At 44.0% G+C, this 23094-nt stretch overlaps 1 long non-coding RNA gene across 2 annotated transcripts in view; it reads right to left on the bottom strand.

Annotated features, from left to right (window-relative positions):
• The window catches only part of LOC125630111 (uncharacterized), a 52093-nt gene that overhangs the window by 22821 nt on the left and 6178 nt on the right, over nucleotides 1-23094 (bottom strand). Inside the window, exon 2 of one of the 2 annotated variants that reach the window (XR_012666434.1) lies at nucleotides 11381-11563. This is a non-coding gene — a long non-coding RNA (uncharacterized LOC125630111). Of the gene's footprint in view, nucleotides 1-11380; nucleotides 11579-23094 lie in introns of both variants that reach the window. The other variant, XR_012666433.1, reaches the window with a different exon arrangement.

A 23094-nucleotide genomic window follows, 5' to 3' on the forward strand; every position in this document is an offset into this window, starting at 1 on the left:
CTAGGTGGTAGCACTGCTGAAAAGAATCTGGAGTTATACTGGATCACAAATTAAATGTGATTCAGCTATGAAAAAGGCTAATCATTCTGGAGTATTGTATGTAAGACGAGATAATTGTCCTACTCTATTTGGCACTGATGAAGCCTCAGCTGGAGGACTGTGTTTAATTCTGGGCACCACACTAGGAAAAATGTGTACAAATTGGAGGGAGTTCAGAGAAGAGCATCAAAAATAATAAGTTTAGAAAACCTATGAGGAAAGGTTAACAAAACAGGGTATATGTAGTTTTGAGAAAAAGAAGATGGAGGGTAGACCTGACGAGTCTTCAAATATGTTAAGGGCTTTTATAAAGAGAACTGTGATCAGTTGTTCCCCATGTCCACTGAAGGGAGGACAAGAAGTAGTGGGCTTAATCTGCAGCAAGGGAGATTTAGGTTAGCTATGAGGACAAACTTTCTAACTATAAGGGTAGTTAAACTGTGGAATAGATTTCCAAGGGAGTTACTGGAATCCCCATCACTGAAGGTTTTAAAGAACAGGATGGACAAACATCTGTCAGGGATGGTCTATGTTTACTTGGTCCTGCCTGAGCACAGGGGGCTAGACTGTGACTTCTCGTGGTCCCATCCAGCCTTATTTTTCTATTACTCTGATTGCCTTTTCTCTAAAGCAAGAAGAAAATCTATTTCCTGCACTTCTCTTCTCTGCCAGGACACATTGACTCATCTAGGAAGTATTTGTAAGTAATACAAACACATAAATTGATTTTCTGAAATCAGGTTTGTAACACATGAAAAAATGATGTCTTTATGTGATATACACAAGATCAAATTCTGCTCTTATTTACAGCAGTGAATCCAAAGTAACTCCTTTGAAATAGCTCAGTTACTCTCTGTACATGCCAGCATCACAGCAGAATTGTTCCATGGTACGTGTGGCTAGGTTATAAATATAGATTAGTTCTGAGTCAAAGACCTGGAGAGACCACCAGATCATCTAGGCTGACCTCCTTTGTATCACAGACCTCCCGCAATGGCAGGGATTTGGTTAGCATGAGAGACACCCAGATAATCCAGACAAGTAAACTGCACCCCCATGCTACACACGAAACCCCCTTATAGTCACTGCCAGTCTGACCTGGGGGAAAATTCCTTCCCAATCCCAAATATGATGATCAGTTAGACTCTGAGCTATTGCCTGAGGAGGCACAAAAAAGCCACTGAGAGTTTGGCCCTGGAAATTATATAAAGAACAAAGAAACAAGAAGAATGATCATGTGGTTAAGACATTGGACTGGGAGCTGGATTCAACTCCTGGCATTGCCACAGACTTCCTGTGTGACCCTGGGCAAAGTCATTTTGCCTCTGTGCCTCAGTTTGGGGATGATAACAATAATAGTACTTCCTTTCTGTTTTTTCCCTTATACTTTGAAGAATTGACAGCCTAACTGGCTTCCTGTGTGCCTAGCACAATGGGGCTCCAGTTTCCGCCAGGTGCTACTGTAACACGTTAGGATATAGATATTCAGGCCTGCCTGTAAAGGTCTATACTCTAAGAATTTAGGTGTATTCTTATCACTTGGCTAGTTATAAAGGTATAAAAGAAAGAATCAAAATCACTGTCTGCTGGTGTAAGGTCCTTCTCTTACTGTGACAGTCTGAGGCCCTGTTCTTAGGCTAAGGCCTTTGGCTAAGCAGCAGAGGCAGCCATAAGCCAGGAAGCGAATGGTCACATCCTCACATTCCAACCTGGTCACATTGAAATAAGGTGCTATTGGGCTGTTAGGAATACAATCCTGTCCTGATAATGCCTATCGCCTCCAGAGAAAGGGAAGTGCCTAGAAAAAGTAAAAGGAAACTTAGTTTGATAGCATCCTGTCTGGCAAGAACTCACTTATCAATAGCTGGGATGTGAAATCCTCACTTCTGTGTTGTTCTATCATTGTAGTCCCCATTTCCCTGTTGTTTGTCTGTATAATCTCTGTCTGGTTCTGTGATTGTTTCTGTCTGCTGTATAATTAATTTTGCTGCGTGTAAACTAATTAAGGTGGTGGGATATAAGTGGTTAAATAATCATGTTACAATATGTAAGGATTGGTTAGTTTAATTTCAGTAAAATGATTGCATCCGATGAAGTGAGCAGTAGCTCACGAAAGCTTATGCTCAGATAAATTTGTTAGTCTCTAAGGTGCCACAAGTACTCCTTTTCTTTTTGCGAAGACAGACTAACACAGCTGCTACTCTGAAACCAGTAAAATGATTGGTTAAGGTATAGCTAAGCAGAACTCAAGTTTTACTATGTAGTCTGCAGTCAATCAGGAAGTGGGGGGGGAGGGGCAGGAATGGGGGGGGAAATTGGAATCATGTTTTGCTAAAGGGGGAAATGGGAACAGGGAATGGGGATGGGGAAATTGGAATCATGTTTAGCTAAAGGGGGAAATGGGAACAGGAACACAGGTAAGCCTCTGGTGTCAGAGCTGGGAGGAAGGAAACTGGAATCATGCTTGCTGGAAGTTCACCCCAATAAACATTGAATTGTCTGCACCTTCGGACTTTGGGTATTGTTGCTCTCTGTTCATGCGAGAAGGACCAGGGAAGTAAGTGGGTGAAGGAATAAGCCCCCTAACAACACACATAAGTGTATTTTGCATGGTTTGAACAAGAGGAAGTCTGAGTTGCTACTCTATGGCAAGACAGTGCTGTGTATGTCTGTCGCTGATAAAAACTGTTGCAGTTTGTTTCTTACACTTGTCATGTTGTGATGCATGCAAAAACTAGGAGCATGGAGAGGTACATATGGACAGGCAGGGCAGAAAAGGTGGGGGAGTAGCACTGTATGTAAGGGAGCAGTATGACTGCTCAGAGCTCCGGTACGATACTGCAGAAAAACCTGAGTGTCTCTGGATTAAGTTGAGAAGTGTGAGCAACAGGAGTGATGTAGTGGTGGGAGTCTGCTATAGACCACCGGACCAGGGGGATGAGGTGGATGAGGCTTTCTTCCGGCAGCTCGCAGAAGCTACTAGATCGCATGCCCTGGTTCTCATGGGTGACTTTAATTTTCCTGATATCTGCTGGAAGAGCAGTACAGCGGTGCATAGACAATCCAGGAAGTTTTTGGAAAGCGTAGGGGACAATTTCCTGGTGCAAGTGCTAGAGGAGCCAACTAGGGGGGAGCTTTTCTTGACCTGCTGCTCACAAACCGGGAAGAATTAGTAGGGGAAGCAAAAGTGGATGGGAATCTGGGAGGCAGTGACCATGAGTTGGTTGAGTTCAGGATCCTGACACAGGGAAGAAAGGTAAGCAGCAGGATACGGACCCTGGACTTCAGGAAAGCAGACTTCGACTCCCTCAGGGAACGGATGGGTAGGATCCCCTGGGGGACTAACATGAAGGGGAAAGGAGTCCAGGAGAGCTGGCTGTATTTCAAGGAATCCCTGTTGAGGTTACAGGGACAAACCATCCCGATGTGTCGAAAGAATAGTAAATATGGCAGGCGACCAGCTTGGCTTAACGGTGAAATCCTAGCGGATCTTAAGCATAAAAAAGAAGCTTACAAGAAGTGGAAGGTTGGACATATGACCAGGGAAGAGTATAAAAATATTGCTCGGGCATGTAGGAATGAAATTAGGAGGGCCAAATCGCACCTGGAGCTGCAGCTAGCGAGAGATGTTAAGAGTAACAAGAAGGGTTTCTTCAGGTATGTTGGCAACAAGAAGAAAGCCAAGGAAAGTGTGGGCCCCTTAATGAATGAGGGAGGCAACCTAGTGACAGAGGATGTGGAAAAAGCTAATGTACTCAATGATTTTTTTGCCTCTGTCTTCACGAACAAGGTCAGTTCCCAGACTGCTGTGCTGGGCATCACAACACGGGGAATAGATGGCCAGCCCTCTGTGGAGAAAGAGGTGGTTAGGGACTATTTAGAAAAACTGGACGTGCACAAGTCCATGGGGCCAGATGAGTTGCATCCGAGAGTGCTAAAGGAACTGGCGGCTGTGATTGCAGAGCCATTGGCCATTATCTTTGAAAACTCGTGGCGAACGGGGGAAGTCCCGGATGACTGGAAAAAGGCTAATGTAGTGCCAATCTTTAAAAAAGGGAAGAAGGAGGATCCTGGGAACTACAGGCCAGTCAGCCTCACTTCAGTCCCCGGAAAAATCATGGAGCAGGTCCTCAAAGAATCAATCCTGAAGCACTTACATGAGAGGAAAGTGATCAGGAACAGTCAGCATGGATTCACCAAGGGAAGGTCATGCCTGACTAATCTAATCACCTTCTATGATGAGATTACTGGTTCTGTGGATGAAGGGAAAGCAGTGGATGTATTGTATCTTGACTTTAGCAAAGCTTTTGACACGGTCTCCCACAGTATTCTTGTCAGCAAGTTAAGGAAGTAATGGCTGGATGAATGCACCATAAGGTGGGTAGAAAGTTGGCTAGATTGTCGGGCTCAATGGGTAGTGATCAATGGCTCCATGTCTAGTTGGCAGCCGGTGTCAAGTGGAGTGCCCCAGGGGTCGGTCCTGGGGCTGGTTTTGTTCAATATCTTCATAAATGATCTGGAGGATGGTGTGGATTGCACTCTCAGCAAATTTGCGGATGATACTAAACTGGGAGGAGTGGTAGACACGCTGGAGGGTAGGGATAGGATACAGAGGGACCTAGACAAATTGGAGGATTGGGCCAAAAGAAATCTGATGAGGTTCAATAAGGATAAGTGCAGGGTCCTGCACTTAGGACGGAAGAACTCAATGCACAGCTACAGACTAGGGACCGAATGGCTAGGCAGTAGTTCTGCGGAAAAGGACCTAGGGGTGACAGTGGACGAGAAGCTGGATATGAGCCAGCAGTGTGCCCTTGTTGCCAAGAAGGCCAATGGCATTTTGGGATGTATAAGTAGGGGCATAGCGAGCAGATCGAGGGACGTGATCGTCCCCCTCTATTCGACATTGGTGAAGCCTCATCTGGAGTACTGTGTCCAGTTTTGGGCCCCACACTACAAGAAGGATGTGGATAAATTGGAGAGAGTCCAGCGAAGGGCAACAAAAATGATTAGGGGTCTGGAACACATGACTTATGAGGAGAGGCTGAGGGAGCTGGGATTGTTTAGCCTGCAGAAGAGAAGAATGAGGGGGGATTTGATAGCTGCTTTCAACTACCTGAGAGGTAGTTCCAGAGAGGATGGTTCTAGACTATTCTCAGTGGTGGAAGAGGACAGGACAAGGAGTAATGGTCTCAAGTTGCAGTGGGGGAGGTTTAGGTTGGATATTAGGAAAAACTTTTTCACTAGGAGGGTGGTGAAACACTGGAATGCGTTGCCTAGGGAGGTGGTGGAATCTCTTTCCTTAGAAGTTTTTTAGGTCAGGCTTGACAAAGCCCTGGCTGGGATGATTTAATTGGGTATGGGTCCTGCTTTTGAGCAGGGGGTTGGACTAGATGACCTCCTGAGGTCCCTTCCAACCCTGATATTCTATGATTCTATATGGTTACAATAGAAGCCTTTCTTACAGTGAAACCTGAAACAGACACAGACAGGCCTTGTATACTCCAGAGTTAGGTCAATATAAGGCAGCTTACCTCAACCTAACTCTGTAAGTGTCTACACTACAATGGTGCCCCCACCGATATAAGTCGCTCACTACTTCAACTTAATAACTCCACCTCCATGAGAGGTGAAGCACTTAGGTCGATGTAGTTAGGGCAACACAGCATCTCCATAGACACATTACTTACATCACCTGTTGGCTGTCAGCCCAGCAGTGCATGGCTCACCAGTGCATGGCTTAGTCTGTCAGCCCCATGGTGAGGGCTCCAGCTGTGAACCCCTTGCCTGTCTGACAGCTCGGGCTGTCAGTCCCAGGGGTGGGGGCAGGCTCCAGGCGTCAGTGCCTCACAATGGCTCAGTTCAGTCGGTGCAAGCGTTCCTGGCGAGGATGCGCATCGCCAACAGAAGGAGCATAGTGTGCGTGTGAGCTACTGCTTTAATTAGTGCGGTGACTGTATGTTGACTTGACTTAAGTCGACTTAATTTTGTAGTGTAGACAAGGCCACAGTGAGCACTACTTCCAGGTATAGTGAAACCTACAATATAAAGCTGTTAAGGGCCTTAGGGAGTCTTTTCATTGACTTCAGTGGGGCTGGACCTTAGTGCCCTCTGCCCAATACTTTTCTATTGTTCATTAAAGATAAAAAGAGAAGATGAGGGCATCTCTTACCTGACATTATCTGAAATGAACCATGTGGCCCTGCATTAGCCATTGTGCTGTATCTGAGCATGTGCAGGATCTTCAAGAAGCTAGTTCCAGATCTTGAGACAAGCAGTCACTGAATTCTTTGGGGCTTGACTTCATTAATGAAGCTATGAATAGTCCAGTTACATATTTTCAGAAGTTTCATTGATTTTTCTTTGCTTGTTTTTCTGCTACTGAAATAGGTGCACAAATTACAGCCCGGCACCCTCTAAATACATTAGGAAGCTACCAGGTCACCAGCTACCCCAACAACAACTAAAAGGAAGGGGAAGCCTGGAGCTTGGTATACAGGGAGACCCTATAAGGAAGAAATAATTTCCTGGCCCAGCCCCACCTGAGATTTGTATGATTGCTCAGTTTTGATTAAGTAGGCAAACACACAACTGTGTGGTGTGTCTATGGGTTTTTCATGGTTTTAAGCACCCCCTTAGCAAAGAGGTTTCTGAAGGTCTCTGCATAGCTACATTTATGGTCAGATTTCAGATGGCATACAACAAAATACAAACCTAATGGAAGATACCAGGGGAAACCACACATAAAAGATGTAAGACATTTGAACTCTGCAAATAATTCTTAGCAAATGATTTCTTTAATGCTTATTGCCTCTCTTTTGGTTCTCAATTTGTCCATGAGCAGATTGCAATCTTCATTCATTATTCAAAGTTATTCAGCGAATATCTTTTTTAAAAATGTATTAATCCTTGGTCTGTGGTAGTTTGACTACACACAACAATCTTTGAAAGTTGAGCTGTATTCAGTAGCTTGGTGAGACAAATGGGTCATGTAGTTAGTTTTCTTGAGCTTGTTCCTGTCTATTTAGGATGATCTTATGCCACACTAATCCCCATGGTACCTGAGGAGTGGATGATATAATTCTTAGGAGCACATTTCTGGAGCAAATACTCACATTCAATGTCTGTTTAAAATGAGCCGATTCTGTGAACTTTCCTGAATATTAGTTTGAAACAAACACAGAAGATATGCAAATGTGTTTTAAAGAATTTGTTTTTAAAATTTAGATGAGTAGTCACAGACAATTTTTAGAGCATTGGCCCAGCTCTGTCAAACAATATCTGCCTGATAGGGCACCTACAAAGAGATCTATAACCTTACCTTCATTTATAAGGGCTAAACTTGGGGAAACACAATGACCTTATCAGATCTTGGAGAGGAGGCTTCCTGATATCTGTATCCATTTCTGTTAGGGCCAGTATACCTGTGACATTCACCTGGGAGAAATGTGTCCCTTGCAGAGGGCTTCCCTCAGGAATAGCTCATATCTCCTTTGATCTGAGGTAACATGATGGCAAAAGAGATGAAATCCGTAGTGTTGTGCAAAGGTATGTATCAGCTTTTTATTAAAAAGCTTCCTTCCTTTGAAGTTTTAAGGAAACTACAATTTCCTTTTTCCTGCTGCAAGATGCATATTACCTAATAGTTAAACTGAATCCCTTGTAACAATTCATTTTCCAAGCCTCACCAAGATTTAGGTCCATTTCAAACAGCATCTCTAATCTGCACACCATTCCTCAAAGGAATATCTCAGGTGATGAGGCAAACCTTTCAACTAACTTTTCTTTATATGGCTAAATGAGCCAACGTAACACAATGCCACATTAACACTCGCATAAAAATATCACATCGGTCATTAATATGTGCAATGAAGAGCACAGTTCTTGGTTTACAGGCTAGTAAAGAACATAACATTAAAATCACAAGTACAGAAACTGTATGTTGGGTGAGCTCTTGTTTACTATTTTATACCAGATTATCATTCTACAACAGTCCTGGCTGCCCTGAGTAGCTAACCATTTGACATGTTATAAACAAGGAGTTTCAAGGGCAATGGACTTCAGTAGCTTTATATAAAAGTGTGATTTCATTGTTATGCTGTCCCAAGGCTTTGTGGCTAATTGGCACACTTTCTAAGGACTAGTGTGTGTACCCCTGCTCATGTTGGTGAGCATTTATTCAAGTAGTCTCATTAAGTTCAGTGGGGCTATTCATGCAAAATTAATGAGGTTTACAAAATCTAGCCCTAGGTGCACAGATGAAATTGTACAATAGGTGAGACAAGATGTTGCTACAACTTTCAAAGGGCCAGGGTGGGGAAGCAGTAAATGAGAGCTGCAAGTTAGAGATGTACCATCACGATTCATCACCTACAAGTGCTTATAAATTGTTTATTCTTCCCTCTCATACTGTAGGTTTTCATGTTCCAACATCTACCACACTTGGCTGCTCTACAGACTTATCTGCCTTGCAGGGGTTCTGTGAGGCTTAATTAATGCTAACATCTCTCTTTGAAGGTGTAAAGCACTATATCCAAGCAGAGTGGTGTTGTTGTTTATATTAATTCCAATCCTTAGGCAACCTCCAGCAGATCATTAGAGAGCTGACATGGAGTGTAATAATTGATGTGCAAAGGATGGAGTTAGCTTTTTTCTGTGGACTCAAAAGATTGAGACAAAGCACAGGAGAGTGCACTAGAGAAATAAAAATCTATTTTATTGTATGCTTTTCATCCACATATATCTTTTACTTCCTCATCACAGTAGACTCCCTAGCCCATCCTCCATGTATTCTTACAACAACTCACTTCCGTAACAATACATTGCTGCTCTGGGCTGGGACATTACATTTTCACTGTTGCTGCAGAGGTGCTTGTAATTCACTAATAAAACAGTTAATTAAAATTAAACAAATGGATCACTTTTCCTTTTTCACACCAAACTATTATGATGGTTGGCAGTTTTAGTTGATATTGCTAAATCATTGTTGTTTTGATCACCGAGGGTAGCATCTAGCTATGTGTACGCCACCCATTGTTGTAGTATTTCTGCTTTAATTGGATGAGGTGTGATTATTCTCAGATCAAGAGATTGCCTGATAATAAATAACATAAGGAAAATAATAATTTGTACTTATGAAGCATCTTTCATCTAGTGTGACTGCAAAGTGCTTTACAGTTTTATTATTATTGTCCCCATATCACATGGAAACTTGAGACAGAAACATTAAGATTCCACCACAGCAGCTAGAGGATTAGTGGCAGAATTAAGAATATACCCATTCACAGCCCCCTGCTTTGACCACTAGATGATGATGCTTCTCTGAGGTACATGAAATGTCATTCAGTGACATACTTTTCCAGGCAGTAAGTAGCACAGGGTTAGACAAACCCTTTAAACCAATTAGAATTGAGAAACTACAATAAACGGCATTTAACATATCTTTAGACTGATATACAGAAATACAGTCAGCATATTAAGTCATTTCCTTTTAAGAGCAGAAACGTTTACGTCCGTGAGAAAGAGATGAAAAGCTCATCACAGTCTCACAGTGAGTAAACCCGTCTTAAGACACCAGAGAACCAGGGTCAATGTACTGAGGCAAGAAGCATTAGGATGAGCAGAAGAAAAAGCCTGTTAATAGGCAAGTGTATAAACATGATCATAAGGGAAATTTACAATTTTCCCTAGCAAATTTCAAACAAACTAGTCACGTTGCATTAGGCTTTTAGTGATATTTTCCTCTATTACCAAGGAGCTCTGTGCTTGAAGCACTCAGTACTGGTAAGAGACACATTGCTCTATTTGCAAAGCATACTAACCCTAAAGACTGTGCAATCGATTTCTGTCATAGATTAAGTGACCTCTGAGCCTTTTGCTTCTAAAGGGGGAGAATGTTGCGGGTAGAGAAATGTTCATCACTTGGTTAAGCTAAACCTTTGTTTGCTATGTTCACATGAATAACTTATAGCACCATGGCATCATGAACAGCAGCGGTGACACTGTTGACATGACAGCACTGTAGACTGAATCCTGATCTGCCCTACAAGAATAAGATGGAATATTTGCTCGTTTCACATTTCACCAAGCTGGGCTGTTCAACTATTTATAAGATGAATAGAAATTTCCACTACTTCAGCTGACACACCTGCCTTTGCCTAGCAACTGATCAAACAGAACTAGCTAAGAGAGAAGGAGCATCTGAGAGAGACAGCTCTGTGCTGGGGAACTGCTACTGAGGGAGTTGCCATTGTTTTTCATTCAGATTCTGCTCTCCTGGTGTTATGATGACACACGCTACTTCAGTGGTAGTTATTTATATACTGGGGCCAGGAAACAAGCCCAGAGGGTTTAAATATGTCTGTTCCCTTTGAGCCAGCTGGGCAGTGGCCTGAATAACGTCAATGCAGAGCCCCACAGCCCCATGAGGAGCACTGGGCAATCCCTTAGCTTCCTAGCGCTCACTTAAGACTGCACCAGGTGCAGGCTGCACTATATTAGCATGATGGAATGTGAATTATCCAGTGCACCGTGTCTATTCCACAGGCAGGTTAGGAGGGGGACCTGGTGGGGGAGGTTATGACCCTTGCTTCAATCCCAACTCCCTTTGGAATTTCTTGTCCCCAGAGGTTGCAGTGCAGAGATATTAATTCTGACTGGCTCTTACCAGGGCAATGAATGCCATAGGCTTCTTGTCTCCAACCCCATGTACATGGGAATGGACCAACCCCTGTCAGGCCCTTTTACCTTTCAGGGAGAAAGTGTAAAGGGACACCCTGGGTGCAAAGCATTACTCAGCTGAATGTGCTTGACAGGAGTTGTATTTCCTACAGCATAGCACAATCGCAGCTGACAGTTACCCCAGTCATTTTGAATCCGCATTGGTTTTGCATATTTGTGAATACCTGTCGGTTGGCACTTGCCAACCACTAGGCACAAAAGATTTGGCAATAAGGCATTTGCATGTGTTTGTACAGCATGTTCTGTTCCTGCACTCTCCACAAGAAAGATCCCCAGAAGGAGCTTCATAGAAGGACTGCATAAATAGATAGCTAAAATATTTGAAAGTTAGGATGATCAGGGAAGAGTACCAGCAAAAATGCAGCTTTCAGACATTCAAGGCAGAATGGCCTGGCAAAAGCTGGATGCTGGAAGACCTACGTTATTTTTTTTCTGGGATTACAATAGCAGCCAGCAGCCCCAGTAAGGAACAATGCCCCATTGTGCTGGGAACTGCACAAATACAGAGGAAGAGACAGTCCCGACCCCAGAGTTTAAAATTGCATTTAAGACAAGACACAACAAATACTTGTAACAGTGATGGGAATGCAAAGTTACTTACCTGTACAGTAGCAGAAGTTCAAGATATATTGGTCAGATGCACATTCCACTAATGGGGCGCAAATGCACCACACACAAGTTCCGTGTCTTGCATGTGTCCTGAGAGGTTCTGTGCTCTGCGATGAAGGCATATGAGGGTGGAGCGCACCAACTGCCCAATCAGTTTCCTTTCAACCACAGAATTCTGGAAGTAAAGGCTCTAAGGTAGAAGTGATGGAAGGTAAGTCATGAAATGTACACATGGGCAACACATCTCAAAGAACTCCAGTTACTATACAGCAGGAGTTCCCAAACTGGGGGTCAGGACCCCTCAGGGGGTCATGAGGTTATTACATGGGAGAGGGGGGTCGTGAGCTGTCAGCCTCCACCCCAAACCCTGCTTTGCCTCCAGCATTTATAATGGTGTTAAATATATTTAAAAGTGTTTTGAATTTATAAGAAGGGTCGCACTCAGAGGCTTGCTAGGTGAAAGGGGTCACCACTACAAAAGTTTGAGAACCACTGCTATACAGTCAGTAACTCTGTTTTCCTTCAAGTGATTTTCCCTGTGCATGTTCCACTAACTGACTCCCGATCAGTACAATGGTGGTGTGTGGCTGTGGCTATATATGGAGGGCCTTGTCTTGGTAAGCTAGTGGTCCCTGTCTTGGTAACCAACTCTCTCCTGAGCAGACCAATGTCATCAGTATGGGCACATACACATTGACTGCTATGGACCCAATGGCCAAGATTCATGATCTGGTTGGTAGGTGTCCCAGTATGTCTTGAGAAGAGACTCTAGAACATGTCTGTGAGACTAAAGAAGGTAGAGGAGACATCGTGGAAGAATATATATGGGAATACTCCAAGACATGACTATTGTCCAATACGACTGAGGAAGCTGACGAGAAAGAACATTGTCACTCCATATGTGGTACAGTAAACTTAGGCTTAATTGGTGAGGTCCTGAAGGTACTCAGTGCCATAATCAAAGAAAGTTCCAGCACCACTAGAGAAATGGAAGTGGAGAGCAGTGGTGATTCTGACTCCTGCAGGACCACAAGATCCATCGACACTTTAAACATCAAATGCTCTGGTGTTGAGGGGAGAATGGCCAAGAAAATGCTGTGGCATCCCTGGGTAACAGTGCTGGCTCAAATGCTGAGAATGTGGGCAGTTCCGTGGTCTGCAGTGCCCAAGGCTGTGGTGCCAGAATAGCCTAATCAATGGTGCCAGTGTTGAAGAGTGGAAGGTTGAAGGGGCCAACCTCCTAACTAAAGTGGAAGCTTGTCTTGGTGCTACTCTCAATGGCTCTTCTGCCTGTCACTTCAGTGCTGAGCCTTCAGCACCACGGTGAGGGTGAATTTTGGTGGGAACTGCATGGGGCTGCGAAGGCTCGAAGGAAAAGCAGCACGGGGATGGAGGTCTGCCTTTTGAGGAGATCTTCATTTGAGATCTACCTGTGGAGCTCCCCACACCTGGTATCTTCTCTAATAATGGTCTTTTGTTGGGTTTGGCCAATCTTGGAGCCAGGGCTAAAGGTGAAGCCCTGTGAGTCAGTGAGCTAGTGATGTATGGGGGACCCATGATCTGGAGTTTTCATTCCAGCCTCATGGATTTGCCCATGATATATATCTGCAGTTGAGCCTCCCTGTCTTTGCAGGCCCTGGGGAAAAGGGCTCTGCACATTTTACCAGTCTGTGCAATGCCTGAAGCAATACAGGCATTTTAGGAGCATGTTGTTCACAGAGATGGTACCCTCACATGAGGGGCGGTATTTGAATCCAGGAGACTTGGCAACATCCTGGTACCAAAAGTCTAATCATGGTAAATCTAGAAGAAAACTTAAGAAATTGCTAATGGGCAACTGTAAACAGCCTAATTATACTAGAACTAACTATACAATACAAAACCAGAGAAAACAGGGGCTGTTGCAGCTAAGGACAGTGAGCCTCTACAACCAGTAAGCCACTCCGTCTCAGAAGGCAGTGAGAGGAACTGAGTGGCAGTTGGTGCACCCTGTCCTTTCATGTCTTCAACATGGAGCACAAGGACTTGCCAGGTGCACATGCACTGCATGGCCACTGCTGGTCAAAGTCTCTGAACTCTAAGTCATGGGACATACGCTCTCATTAGTGAGCTGTGAATATAGGCAATCACTTGAAGGAGTGCATGTGATTATGTAGCTTAGCTATGTGCAAAAATGGCAGGCTGAGTAAATACATAATTAAGTGTAAATCAATAATCAACCATTCCTAGCTGCCACCTTCTTATAAGGAACATTTCTGCAAGCAATAAGGTTGGTGATCCAATAAGTGCCACTCTTTCCTCTGAATCAGAATTGATCCATTACCTGAGCATGGTGGCCAGGGGCATTGAGCCACTCAAGGCTCTGTCCTTTGGATGAGATGTGAAACTGAGGTCTGGCCTACTTCTTCTCATTGAATACCCTGTTTGTGCTTTTAACAAAAGTAGGAATATGGCTGGTTGAAATGCTTCTCCTAGCTAAACTCCAGCTTGGAAAACTATATTCTACCTACCTACATTCCCTCCAGCTGGCTAAAATATTTTTTCACTTCCTGTTCTAGAGAAGTGTACATGTACATCTTGTGTATTGTTAAACAGTTGTCACAACTCATTCCCCACAGGACATTCCCCATCATCACTGGATGAAGTGATTCATGTATAGTCTGTGTATCAGTATGTAAAGTATTTTAGGATGAAAGACTATAAATAAATGCTATGTATTCTTATTGTTCTCAATCTAATAAACAATATAGCAGTTCAACTAAACATGTGGTAAGATGATTTTTGATTAAAAGGTTTCAATGCTGAGCAGGGAAAAAGAAGTGATAGCTGCCAAATGACCTATAAAAATATATTTATTTAGGAAAGTGAGTTAGTTTATCCGACTAATACAAGTCAGAGATGAGCGGAAAGCAGGGTAAAATATTCCATGGATTCAGTGAAACTGACCTGAGTTCAGATAATAAATTTTTTAAAAATCTGAACATGATTCAAGTTTGAAGAGATATCAAAACCAAAAGGTATTTCCAGGGAGCTCGATTTGGTTTCAAAACGTTCAACAGCCTTCACAAAGAAGTAGTCTCTGACCAGAATATTCAAACTGCCTCTCTCGCCCTGCGACTGACACACATTCTTTAATGCAGAGTTGACATCAGATGTGAGTGGGGGTAGGGGACGTGGCTCCCAGTGGGTGAAAGCTGAATCGAAGAGTCATCCTTTCGCATTTCAGTAAACTCAGCAGAGAATGACTGTGATTCAAAGGCTCCCCACCACCTCCACCACTCCACAAGCCCTAGAGCTACTGTTCAGCTTTGTAGCAAGCTGTTTGCTGGAACGCTGAATGCTTCATTTAATAAAAAAATTAATCCTGCCACCATCCACCTTGCTTTAACACCCGCCCACTTGGAAAATCTGAAAGCAGCATATCTCCTCGGAGGCTGCTAATGCTATTAATTCTCTTAACAATCTATGAGAAATGCAAAGGCTAGGTTTTGGCAGGCTGCTGGGCCAGAGCACATTTTATTTCCCTTTCCATAGATCAAATGTCAGTGTCTGTCTCCCATGGTTAAAAATAGAAAAGCCTGATTCAGTGCTCTGTTACCCCAGTTTTACACCAGTGAAACATCACTGCCTTTCATCTGCATAAAACTGGAGTAACACATGGTGATGAATCAGCCCCCTTGTCCCAGAATCCACTTTGTGACTATGGGGGGGAGACAGTCACCTTTAAACTCATCATCTGGTAGCTACAGGGTCCCAACACAAACACCTTGCTGAGAATTTTTAATTATCACCATAAAGTGTTCACCACTGATTTATTTACCCAGCCACGGTTCATTTACTTTTTTTGTTGTTGTTGTTAAAGGTGGTTTTAAGGTGCTGGGATTTCCCCACAAAACATATTAAGTGGTGTCAGCTGAAGAGTGTGACAGACTCCTAGATCTTGGAGAATTTTACATTGCCACATTTCTATAATATCCGCCAAGACATGGTAGGGAGAAACGGGGCAGGGCTGATTCTCGGTTACACTAAAGGTCCGATGAAGTGAGCTGTAGCTCACGAAAGCTGATGCTCAAATAAATTTGTTAGTCTTTAAGGTGCCACAAGTCCTCCTGTTCTTTTTACTAAAGGTCCTGTTACTGCACTCCAGCACCAAAAAGAGCCTTTAATCGGGGGGCAAAAATAGGCCCCTGAGAGTAGTGCAGGGGGACTTCCCAGCCACTCAAGAGCTGGTTTAAAGACTCTACACTAGCTGCTTCCCAGCCCCCACAGCACAGAGGCCCTGTTGGAGCTGGGAGTGGGAGGGAGGAGGCAGGCAAGCATTAGGGAGGGAGTGTGGTTGGAGTACACTGTATTCAGCTCCCCAGGGCCCACAAGGGGCATTGGAAGCAGAGCATAAATTAGAGCAGCTGTGAGGCTGCTCTGAACTTATACTGGGGAACCAGGCAGGCCCCTGAATGGTCCCCGAATAGGGGGAGCACAAAAGCGGCTTAAATATCACCTTTGCCTTGCTCGCTCTGCTCCCTGAAACTTGGCAAGTGATAGAAGCCCATAAGAGGAAACTTAACAAACTCCATCTGAGAGGCTTGCAGAGAATACTTGGTGACCACCGGTGGGAAAAAGTAACTAATGGTGATGTTACAAAGGACTGGCTAACAGACTTTAGAGACAATGATTTGAGAGAGAGGGCTGAAGTGGCTTGGGCATGTTGTATGGGTGTCAAAAAACCATATTCCTACACAAGCCCTTGACCGGATACCATTTGGTGAAAGAGAGAAGGACAACAGATGACATATAAGAAAATCATTGAGAGAGATGTCACTGCCATGGAAACAGACTTGTCATGGAACAAGAAACATGGCATTAAACAGATGGAGGTAGAAACATTGCATCACAAGACCCAAGAGCATCTAATCTAGTCTCCCCAACCCATTCCTGCCCCAAGTTCAGGAGAACAGGAACTGCAAGTGTGTGCGGATCCACTATTTTAAGTGCACTATTAGCACTTAGAAACAGGATACTTCACCCACTCACCATCTGAGGAGAGAAAAATATGTTAAAAGGGCTTGAATGTGACAGCTCCTGTAGTCCTTAAAGTCTGGGTGTCTTCAGTCCTAGAAAACAGTCTGACACTTACATTTAACGTGAAAAGACAAATTGTGTCCTGGGCTATAGGTGTGCAATATGTAGGGCTGTAGGTGTAATCAGTGGACATTGTGCAGGAGGATCTAGGAGCACAGCAGAATTTGGCCAGGAAAGCTGTGTTTCCAACAGGAGACTCTACAATATTTGCAAATGTACAATGCAAACTAAAAACAAAATAAGTAGATGAAATACAGTAGTGTGGAAACGGACGAATCTTCCCAAAAGGCTTAATTAATTCAAAAGGTAACCAAGACAAAAGCTCCTCTTGGGATGTAATATTCTATTTCAATCCACACACTATGGTCGAGACAAGATCTAAGGAGGTCATGGGCAGTGTAATAGGAAAGATCTTATTTTCAACCTCAGCCTCTGCTGGGAGTGAAACTCACTCTTGTTTGAAGGAATGTAAAAAAATAGGTTAGGGGTCTGTTTGCACTGAGGAGGTTTCTGTCTCACCTGATTTCCAGTGCTACAGAGCCTCTTAGTGCTATCCCAGCATTGAGCCCTCTGTCTAGTCAAGGTGAATTAGCTGTAGCTGTTTAAAAGCAACATTTTAAAAGCAGCATCAACATTTAGTTAATACAGCTTCTGCGAAGAGCTTTGTCATAGAGGGCCTGGTTCTTATATACACTTTATAAAGTGAATTTAAATAGCAGTATAAAGGGGCCTTAGTGTAAATGAGAATCAGGCCCTACAGTTTCAGATTCTAGGGTCTGAGGCCAATCTTCAAAGGTACTTAGGCATCCAACTTCCATTGAAATTGTTGGGAGTTCGGTGCCTAAATACCTTTGAGGATCTGGACTTGAGTTTCCTTTCCCTTAGCACCAGTATAAATTGGAAGTTCTTCCTTTGAAATGAATGGAGTTACTCTGGTGTAAGTGAGAGGAAAATCAGGCTAATGGTGTTTAGAAACAAACCCCTTGTAATAAGGGGTTTAAAAGGCTTCCAGAAAATCCAATGTGAGCTGAAATTTGGCATGTGGAATATCAGCTCAGAGTAGTTAATTAATTGGAAAATTGGCCTCAGTAGCCTGTTTTATGGTTTGGGTGACCTGGGGCTGAGGCTCGCTCAAGAAGTGCTAGACTGAGCACCCCTTTTGCATGTTGGTAAGCACTGACCCACGCAACTAGATCCCAGTAAAGCCAATGGGGGGACGCGGGTGAGACAGTGCTCATCACAGTAAGGGCTGCACAATCTAGCCCTAAGTATATAAAACAAATTAAAGCCAGCAATTAGGGCTGATAATGCCAAGATGAATTTTCTTTCAGAAACACAGGGCCTGCTCCTGCTTCCAATGGAAGCAGAACTGGACTCCCACAAAGAACATCCTGGCTGGAGTGAGAGGGGAGAGATCTTTGAAAGGCAAGTTGTAGAGGGCTTGAAATGCTGGCACATCAGCACTCCACATATTATTTAAATAGTTGCTAATGGGCAAAACACACACACAGGCAGAAATCAGTAAGCTACAAAAACAACCACTGAAGATAAGTTCCAGCATTCCCCAAGCCCCTATTTATTTCAGTAGACTGTGCTGGAATTTCTAATGCCTCCCCAAGCACCTAGCAGGAGTCTGTCTGGAGAACTACAGGGCTCACTACACCCAAGCTTCCAAATTAAAAAGGCCCTAATACTTTAATAATCATCATCAGACTTATTCTCGGCCTATTACACAGGAGAGGAAGGCTTTACGCTTTCATTGTGGGATGTGGTTTTCTTTCAGGGATTAAAGAAATAAACCCATTCAAATGACAGGTAATTTTTTCCAAACAGCCATTTTCCATCTTTCATGAGGAGCCACAGGTGGTCCTCCTGTTCAACTCAACCTCACACTATGTCTCCTATTAATATTTGCTGTTTGTTCTGCCACCGTGTATTTATCTGTAGTCCTCTCCAAGGAAAAAGGATGTCAACGGTTTGGGCACAAAGGTAGCTTAGCTCTCCATGCAAGAGCAAAATTGGAGATGGAAATGAGCTCCGTTAAAGTACTGCAGTTCTATTTCCCTAATGAAGCAGAACTCTTGCACTGAGCTAGTCTTAAAGCACTGTAATCAAGTACAGTTCTTACAGTGCCTGAGTTATATAGAGCCCCATGTACAGCAAGGTAATTATCAGCTGCCATGGCTTAGAAGTGCTACTTTCCCTTCTACTTTTTGCTCAGCTTGTTGGAAGGAAAATTACTAAGCCTAGCTTTGTAAGAAATATTTGTAGAAAAGGGCAATGGAGGTATTCAACCTACCAATGGATATCCAGAAGGAGAGGTATCCTTAGGGATTCTGGAGCTCTCTTTATTATACTACCTGTTTCAAAAGACTAGCTAAGCAAAGCTCAAATTCCATTTCTTAATGGTTGGCATGATGACAGTGTAGAAATTGCTTCATAACAACATCCGGTGATAAATGAATTACAATATTGAAGAGTTTCATGTGCAACAAGAATGATTTCTCTATGATGGAAAGGCAAGTGCAACTGAGAGTAACATGATATTGACAGAGAAGAGCGGTGGTGGGGTGGAGAGGAGAGGGGAAGTGGAATAAATGCCCAATACTTCGAGTGAAATCCTGACCCCACTGAAGTCAATTGGAGTTTTGCCATTAACTTTAGCGGAGCTAGGATTTCATACTTTGCCGGTGGGAAGTAGGTACTTGTCCAGAGTTTATGTTTCTCCTGCGTACATTTTGTATCTTTTTTAAGTCAGTAAAGCCATTTTTTAAAAGTATATTAGCTAGGTGAACTCCAATAAGCTACTTAAACAGCACAAGCTGAACATTGTGTGCAAATAACAAACATGTCTAATGTGCTCCCTTTCTCACAGCAGCAGTTGAGATCATGAGCTCAGGACCCTTGTACAGAAGTAATATTATACAGATACACTGGTTAATGGTTCTAGTGACAGTGTACCTTGCACTGATAATAAAGGTTTGTTTTCTAATTTTATTCCATCTAAATGTGTGAAACATGCCAAAGGGAAGCATTCCTTTGGAAACTTCCATGCGAGCACAGAGTCCTTGGGGAAAAAGACTCTGATGCGCCCTGACAATCAATGGTCATTATTTATATCCCTGTTCATGAACCACACATCTTACAGCCCTGCTTCAGACAACACAGAAAAGAATAAGAAAATATGGGCCAAACAAAGCAGAGGGAACTGCACTGAGCAAATTGTTCCAGAATAATGAGATACAGATGACCTAAAAATGTACCAAAAACTTGATTGAAAAGAATTTGACTTTTATTTGATTGCATAAGCAGATGTAACAGAAGGAAGATCAATAGGCAAACTGTTCTCAAGATGCGACCTGTAAAAACAGAAATGTTTGTTCCAGATCCCATGGATGTGAGCTCCGGCAGTGGATACACAGAGAGACTCCTTACTTTACATGGCTAGAGAAAGTGGACAATAAAGTGATGCAGGTTGTAGACCATTTAAGATCTTTTAAGTCTGTAGGACAGGATTTCAGAGTCAGTCCACTGATTTAAAGGGAGCCAGTCACCAAGGAACCAGATGTTTGGCGGTTAAGAAAAAACTAAAAAATATCTAATAGCAGCCCTCTGCACAAGACAAACTAGCCGCAAAAACTGCTCCAGGCACAGTTAATCCTAGTGCAACCAGGAGGATTCCATCCACACATCTGCACAAGCCATGGCTACAAGATCGTTGAACTCATACCTTGGGAAAAGTGGCAAAAAGTACATAACTACTGATGTAGGGCTCAGGGAACCGGTAGATATGGAGTCTTTCACCTCTACATCAGGGATGTCCAACATCAAACCAGATAATGCTAGCCGGGAAATGGCAATCTGTCTGCAGGCCAAAACTGACATGTGCACATACGCACACATAGAGGCCCTTGAATATATGGGAAGGAATTGAAAATAAATTGAAATGAAGCAACTCACAAGATAGTCTTCTTAGTGACTTACTGAGAACACTCTATGCCCTGGTCTACACTAGGACTTTAGGTCGAATTTAGCAGCGTTAAATCGATGTAAACCTGCACCCGTCCACACGATGAAGCCTTTCATTTCGACTTAAAGGGCTCTTAAAATCGATTTCCTTACTCCACCCCTGACAAGTGGATTAGCGCTTAAATCGGCCTTACCGGGTCGAATTTGGGGTACTGTGGACACAATTCAACGGTATTGGCCTCCGGGAGCTATCCCAGAGTGCTCCATTGTGACTGCTCTGGACAGCACTCTCAACTCAGATGCACTGGCCAGGTAGACAGGAAAAGAACCGCGAACTTTTGAATCTCATTTCCTGTTCGGCCAGTGTGGCAAGCTGCAGGTGACCATGCAGAGCTCATCAGCAGAGGTGACCATGATGGAGTCCCAGAATCGCAAAAGAGCTCCAGCATGGACTGAACGGGAGGTACGGGAACTGATCGCTGTATGGGGAGAGGAATCCGTGTTATCAGAACTCCGTTCCAGTTTTCGAAATGCCAAAACCTTTGTCAAAATCTCCAAGGGCATGAAGGACAGAGGCCATAACAGGGACCCGAAGCAGTGCCGCATGAAACTTAAGGAGCTGAGGCAAACCTACCAGAAAACCAGAGAGGCAAATGGCCGCTCCAGGTCAGAGCCCCAAACATGCCACTTCTATGATGAGCTGCATGCCATTTTAGGGGGTTCAGCCACCACTACTCCAGCCATGTTGTTTGACTCCTTCAATGGAGATGGAGGCAACACGGAAGCAGGTTTTGGGGACAAAGAAGATGATGATGAGGAGGAGGAGGAGGTTGTAGATAGCTCACAGCAAGCAAGCAGAGAAACTGGTTTTCCCGACAACCAGGAACTGTTTCTCACCCTGGACCTGGAGCCAGTACCCCCCGAACCCACCCAAGGCTGCCTCCTGGACCCGGAAGATGGAGAAGGGACCTCCGGTGAGTGTACCTTTTAAAATACTATACATGGTTTAAAAGCAAGCATGTGAAAGGATTAATTTGCCCTGGCATTCATGGCTCTCCTGGATGTACTCTCAAAGCCTTTGCAAAAGGTTTCTGGGGAGGGCAGCCTTATTGCGTCCTCCATGGTAGGATACTTTACCACTCCAGGTCAGTAACACATACTCGGGAATCATTGTACAACAAAGCATTGCAGTGTATGTTTGCTGGCGTTCAAACAACATCCGTTCTTTATCTCTCTGTGTTATCCTCAGGAGAGTGAGATATCATTTATGGTCACCTGGTTGAAATAGGGTGCTTTTCTTCAGGGGACACTCAGAGGTGCCCGTTCCTGCTGGACTGTTTACCTGTGGCTGAACAGAAATGTTCCCCGCTGTTAGCCACGGGGAGAGGGGAGGGTTGAGGGGGTAGCCACGCGGTGGGGGGAGGCAAAATGCGACCTTGTAATGAAAGCACATGTGCTATGTATGTAATGTTAACAGCAAGGTTTACCCTGAAAGAGTGTAGCCACTGTTTTATAAAATGTGTCTTTTTTAATACCGCTGTCCCTTTTTTTTTTTCTCCACCAGCTGCATGTGTTTCAATGATCACAGGATCTTCTCCTTCCCAGAGGCTAGTGAAGCTTAGAAAGAAAAAAAAAACGCACTCGTGATGAAATGTTCTCTGAGCTCATGCTGTCCTCCCACACTGACAGAGCACAGACAAATGCGTGGAGGCAAATAATGTCAGAGTGCAGAAAAGCACAAAATGACCGGGAGGAGAGGTGGCGGGCTGAAGAGAGTAAGTGGCGGGCTGAAGAGAGTAAGTGGTGGGCTGAAGACAGGGCTTAAGCTCAAATGTGGCAGCAGTGTGATGAGAGGAGGCAGGATTCAATGCTGAGGCTGCTGGAGGATCAAACCAGTATGCTCCAGTGTATGGCTGAGCTGCAGTAAAGGCAGCTGGAGCACAGACTGCCACTACAGCCCCTGTGTAACCAACCGCCCTCCTCCCCAAGTTCCATAGCCTCCACACCCAGATACCCAAGAACGCGGTGGGGGGGCCTCCGGCCAACCAGCCACTCCACCACAGAGGATTGCCCAAAAAACAGAAAGCTGGCATTCAATAAATTTTAAAGTTGTAAACTTTTAAAGTGCTGTGTGGCATTTTCCTTCCCTCCTCCACCACCCCTCCTGGGCTACCTTGGCAGTTATCCCCCTATTTGTATGATGAATTAATAAAGAATTCATGAATGTGATGCAACAATGACTTTATTGCCTCTGCAAGTGGTGATTGAAGGGAGGAGGGGAGGATGGTTAGCTTACAGGGAAGTGGAGTGAACCAAGGGGCGGGGGGTTTCATCAAGGAGAAACAAACAGAACTTTCACACCGTAGCATGGCCAGTCATGAAACTGGTTTTCAAAGCTTCTCTGATGCGTACCGTGCCCTCCAGTGCTCTTCTAACCACCCTGGTGTCTGGCTGCGCGTAACCAGCAGCCAGGCGATTTGCCTCAACCTCCCACCCCACCATAAACGTCTCCCCCTTACTCTCACAGATATTGTGGAGCGCACAGCAAGCAGTAATAACAGTGGGAATATTGGTTTCGCTGAGGTCTAACTGAGTCAGAAACTGCACCAGCGCGCTTTTAAACGTCCAAATGCACATTCTACCACCATTCTGCACTTG

The sequence above is a fragment of the Caretta caretta genome, chromosome 1 (genome assembly GCF_965140235.1).
Source record: "Caretta caretta isolate rCarCar2 chromosome 1, rCarCar1.hap1, whole genome shotgun sequence".
NCBI classification, from domain to species: Eukaryota; Metazoa; Chordata; order Testudines; family Cheloniidae; genus Caretta; species Caretta caretta.